The sequence below is a fragment of the Olea europaea genome, chromosome 17 (genome assembly GCF_002742605.1).
Source record: "Olea europaea var. sylvestris chromosome 17, O_europaea_v1, whole genome shotgun sequence".
NCBI classification, from domain to species: Eukaryota; Viridiplantae; Streptophyta; class Magnoliopsida; order Lamiales; family Oleaceae; genus Olea; species Olea europaea.
The window spans coordinates 5,155,574-5,161,828 of NC_036253.1; positions in this window are offsets into that span (position 1 = coordinate 5,155,574).

Below are 6,255 nucleotides of genomic sequence, written 5' to 3' on the forward strand. Positions count from 1 at the left end.
CGGGTGGATCTTTAAAGTGCTTGGAAGATCAAGCCGATAGGAAACTCTTCCAACCTTTGCTAGAATGGGGAACGGACCTTCATATTTCCTAACCAAGCCCTTGTGAACTTTGCGGTAGGCTTTGAACTGTTGTGGCAACACTTTCACAAGTACTTGATCTCCAATGTTGAATTCCAATGGTCTTCGTCTCACATCGGCCCATTTCTTCATTCGCTTCCGGGCTTTCTCCAAGCAAGATCTTGCTAAGTCCACATGATCTCCCCATGACTTAGCCATTTTGATTGCTCCGGGACTTCGGTTAGAATCACCAACCATAGATAATGTGTGGGGCGTTGTAGGTTGTCGCCCTGTTGCAAGCTCAAATGGACTATGTCCCGTGGATTCACTTTTCTGCAAGTTGTAGGAAAATTGGGCTATGTCCATCAACTTCGCCCAATCCCGTTGATTAGCACTAACAAAGTGCCGAAGATAACATTCCAACAATGCATTCACCCGTTCCGTTTGTCCATCCGTCTGGGGGTGAAAGCTACTTGAAAAGTGTAAATCCGATTCAAGGAGTTTAAACAACTCCGTCCACAATTTCCCCGTGAAGCGGGGATCCCGATCACTTACAATATGCTTCGGCAACCCCCAATACTTCACAACATTTTTGAAGAATAACCTTGCCGTCTCCTCCGCAGTGCAATCCTTAGGGGCTGGAATGAAAGTAGCATACTTGGAAAACCGATCAACAACAACAATTATGGATCCGAACCCCTCGGACTTTGGCAAGGCACTAATGAAATCCATGGTGACCACGTCCCACGGTTGATCCGGAACAGGAAGAGGATCAAGAAGTCCCGCCGGTAACTTATTCTCCACTTTGTCTTGTTGACACACAAGACATGTCCGGACATATGTCTCAACTTGGTCCCTCATTTGCGGCCAATAATATGCTCGTTCAATCAAAGCAATTGTCCGATCAATCCCGGGATGTCCAGCCCACTTGGTGTCATGACATTCCCGAATCACGTCACGCCGCAAATTTCTCCACTTAGGCACAAATACCCGTTGCCCAGTGGTGTATAGCAACCCATTGTCAATCCAAAATCGCCTTGTTTTTCCTTCTCGAGTGGCTTGCATCAATGTTTTCGCCATGGGATCATGCTCCAATCCTTGTTTAATTTCTTCTAACAAGGTACCCGTGGCTTGACTAATTGCCGCAAGTTCCGCCTTCCGACTAAGTGCATCCGCCACTACATTCACCTTCCCGGGTTTGTATTCCATCACATAATCAAACTCCGCTAAGAAATCTTGCCACCTAGCTTGTTTCGGGCTCAATTTCTTTTGTGTTTGGAAGTAACTTGTAGCCACGTTGTCCGTCTTGATCACAAAACGGGAACCCAAAAGATAATGGGAAGAATGTGCGGTGACAAATTAGTTTTAAACAATTTTAACAAACAAAGACTTATTTATTTTTGTTGTCATGTTCATTAAATTGTTCGCAGTATTACAAAGATTTTCGTCTTTGGACCGTTGGGAGGGAGGACTCTAAAGGCTTCGTGCCCTTCCATCCCTTGAATTAGGGTTGTCAATGGTTCGATTCAGAGTTGGTCATATCATAACCACGTAAGTCGGTTCAATTCGGGTTGTTAATAACCACGAAAATAAATTAGTTTTTATAGGTCCAGTTGTCAAATTAAAAAAACAATTTATGAAAAAGAAAAAAGTCAATGAAAACAAAAATATAATACTAAGCCAATGCAACAAACAACATCTCAAATGAAAATACAAACAATATCTCAATTCTCAAATGCAAAATTCAAATTTAACAAATAATATTATCAACATAACAATACTACAATATTTTTGTCCCTTGATCCTTGTGCATCGAACTTGATTCCTACTTAATAACTAAAAAACTCCAACGTCAATTCATATTCGTGTTAGAAAAAAAATAAGTAAATGGCTCACTTTTGGCACAATTTTCGATGAAAATCGTTGGTCCAATTTGGAAAATCAAAGTTGATCCGTGTTCTCTTTCATGAGAGTATCAAAATCATATATTTACTTGCCAAAATTAATGAATAGATGAATGAGAAATTAAAACTCAAAGTTGACCATTAGAAGATTGTTTATGTGGGAAAAACGAGTGTCCCACATAGGAAAAATATGAAAGCAAAAATCACTTTAAATATGGTTGCACAATGGAAGGGTATAACCATATGTAATATAGATGCTCTCTCCACGTGCGCCGCAGGAGGTGCAAATCACAGACTGAAATTGCCTTCGGACCTTGAACTTGTGTGCGAACGCGACATGTGTACACGAATGTCAAACCGCACGGAGCAAAAATTGGCCCGTTTGGAGTGTCCAAGTTTTACAATTTTTTTACTTTCTCCAACTGACCTTTGAGTTTTCTAAAACTGCCAAAACTCCCAAAAATCGAAGCAACTCCAGATTTTATTGCTAGGGAGTTTAATTGATAGATTTAACATATATTAAATTTCATAATTTTCCAGCAATTGCAACACACAAAAATAGGAGGAAAAACATTCTGCATATCTTTTTCTGTCTGCATCTCGATTTCTATTCAGTATCGTCATTGTGGTGATATTGTTCGAATACTAATCAATTCGCTAGAGTAGTATCTGTGGTGCTCAGATTCTACAGATTTTACCATTGTATCCTAGGACATAGACGCTCGGATTAAATCTCAAGCACTTACGGTGAGGAGGCATATCTGTTTTAAGAAAACTGTGCTCGTTATAACAGGTCCGAGTCAAATAGCAATGATTCGAAGCACTTTTTTTACACTATTTCGAAAACCCAAGGACTTAATTGTATGGATATATCAAATACAGGATTTCCAATCCTAGTAGGAATTGGTGGGAAACGGAAGGCCTTGGGTTGAAAGTTCATCCACCATTTAATATTTCTGCAATTTATTCGCGTGTTTTAGTTTTGTTATGTTATCGTTCTCTTTATGTTTATTGAAATTAATCTGTGTTAATTTCTGTTTATGTTAGAAATACAAATCTGAAAGAAAAAAATTATGACAATTTCGATATGTTAAAATTTTTTACTACAATATTAATCTGAAATTTTGATATGTCAAAATTAGTATGTAAATAAATAAATAAATATATATATACACACACACACACACAACAATATGTGCAAATACGGTTAAAAATATATACGGTAGGCAGCATATAAGGTTGATGAGTGATTTAGACTCATTATATTATGCCATTAATTTCATGATTTTGCTATCTTGGAGAGTATTTTAGAGGTGCTAACCTGTGGTTTTCACGCTATTTTGAAAGATGGATGAAGTGGAAAAAAAAAAAAACAAGTGCTAAAAGAGGCCAAATGAAAGAAATAGGCAAAAGTTGGTGAAATTGGATGAAAGGACCAAAATGTAAGAGATCCAAAGTTCGAGGACTAAAGTGCACATAATCAAAAGTTGTATCGAAACTTGCAATGAAGATCCGAGAGTGGTAGGAGTCAATTGGATGAAGGAAGGTGTCAAAAGGGATCAAATTTAATCAAGATATGATCATAAATCATTTTCCAACCGAAAAGTTTTGCATCAGATTTTTAGTCCCACATTCAGACCCATTTTCGACATAGCAAACGACTGAATTGGAGAATGATGCCTGAAGCAAAGTTGTAGCCTTTTGAATTACCTTTCCAACGCATCTTGAGTCCAAATGAGATTTCTACCTCTATTTATAGGCAAAACTTAAACCTCCTTAAGATCAAGTGGCCTTACTTTACAACCTATGCTTAGTTGTTTACAACTCGTTCTTAGTTGTCATCAAGTGGATTTGTTTACAACTTTCCTTGCAAGTTGTCGCCAACTCGATCTTAGCTTGCATAGAAGATATTATTCTTGCCAACTCGTGCTTAGCTTGCACCTTTGATAATATCTTCGCCAACTCGCGCTTAGCTCGTATCTTTGATAATATCTTGCAAGTGGCACAAGTGGACAAGTTGTGCAAGTTGCCTACTTGCACCCCAAAATATCCCGCTGCAGGTTCATGTATTTTTCCTCCAAAATGGCGGGGTCGGGATCTAGAAAAACCTCATGAAAGTCCCGAAAAGTTGCACCATTTTAGGCAGCCTGCATTCTGCCCATTCCATCCTATTGCAGCGTGCGGTTCACGCTATTTTGCGGCCACTACCGGGATGGATCGAACGCGACCGCGTGGAGCGTAAGTCATAGCTGCCTTTTTAAAGGCAACCATAAAGGTAGCTATGGCTGCCATTAGAAAGGCAAACCAACCAGAATTACCCGAGCTAAAATGGCCCAGGTTCGTGTGGTTGACATGGGCTGCTAATGTGGCTCAACAAGCCACTCAAGTTGGGTGGTGTCAGGCCAACACTCGAAACTGAAGTTCGGCTCGAGCTTTAGCTCAGTTCTAAAGAGCCCCAAGCCGAGTCAAATCAGACTTTTTCCCGGGTCAAGTCACAGGCCACTTGATTCAACGAACTGGATTGACATCCCTAAACAGGTTCCTAGTATTATACTATTAGTCTTGACACTCAAGAAGTAACAATCGATATATTGAAATAATTTGCTTTATTAAAATTGAAATTGTTTGAGTGTATAGAAAATGATGTATAACATTGTTATGTTAACAATGAAGTGAATTTTAAGTTAAATTTGAAACTTGAATAAATTAAAATAGGAAGTTAACATGGAAACATTTGAAAAATAGTGTATCTGGGCAATTGAACGGAATCCTACATCAAAAGTAATATTTTCAAGGGAGTACATTTATAAAGCATCTGGCAATCCATGGTTCAGTTTGGACCCTTCATTTCAATGCGTTAGCCCAATAGTGAAGTTAAAATTTTTAAAAAATGGGAAAATCGTAACCTATTCACAGGTTGATGGTTGAACCTACTGATTTAGCGGTTTTTTAACGGGTTTGTTATGTTCGGTTATTAACAAATAATTGGTTCGATTTTGAGCCTAGTTCTCGAGGGTTGGGTTGTTTTTAACCTTGTTTGTTTCCCATTATTTTCAAAATACAATTCTCTCTCTTATTTTTAACTACACAATTTTTCAGTAATAATATTATACGCAAATTCAAAATTTTTTCTCATTTTTTAATCATTCTTCCTCTATTAAAATACTATTCTAAACATAAAATGGGGCTTAAAGAGACTCTTAATAATATTGATGTATACAATAAAATTTGTTGCTATACTAACAATTGAAAACATTTCTAGATCTGAGCCTAGACGAACCAATATAGTTATGTGGGAGCTATAAATGTTTAAAGGTATGTTTAATAAATTTTTTATAATACAGATTTTGTTGAAATGATTTTTTGAAAGTGCGGTTAGAAAATAGAAAAATATTATGAATTCACATGTAATATTATTTACTTGGAAGAATGTGCGGTGACAAATTAGTTTTAAACAATTTTAACAAACAAAGACTTATTTATTTTTGTTGTCATGTTCATTAAATTGTTCGCAGTATTACAAAGATTTTCGTCTTTGGACCGTTGGGAGGGAGGACTCTAAAGGCTTCGTGCCCTTCCATCCCTTGAATTAGGGTTGTCAATGGTTCGATTCAAAGTTGGTCATATCATAACCACGTAAGTCGGTTCAATTCGGGTTGTTAATAACCACGAAAATAAATTAGTTTTTATAGGTCCAGTTGTCAAATTAAAAAAACAATTTATGAAAAAGAAAAAAGTCAATGAAAACAAAAATATAATACTAAGCCAATGCAACAAACAACATCTCAAATGAAAATACAAACAATATCTCAATTCTCAAATGCAAAATTCAAATTTAACAAATAATATTATCAACATAACAATACTACAATATTTTTGTCCCTTGATCCTTGTGCATCGAACTTGATTCCTACTTAATAACTAAAAAACTCCAACGTCAATTCATATTCGTGTTAGAAAAAAAATAAGTAAATGGCTCACTTTTGGCACAATTTTCGATGAAAATCGTTGGTCCAATTTGGAAAATCAAAGTTGATCCGTGTTCTCTTTCATGAGAGTATCAAAATCATATATTTACTTGCCAAAATTAATGAATAGATGAATGAGAAATTAAAACTCAAAGTTGACCATTAGAAGATTGTTTATGTGGGAAAAACGAGTGTCCCACATAGGAAAAATATGAAAGCAAAAATCACTTTAAATATGGTTGCACAATGGAAGGGTATAACCATATGTAATATAGATGCTCTCTCCACGTGCGCCGCAGGAGGTGCAAATCACAGACTGAAATTGC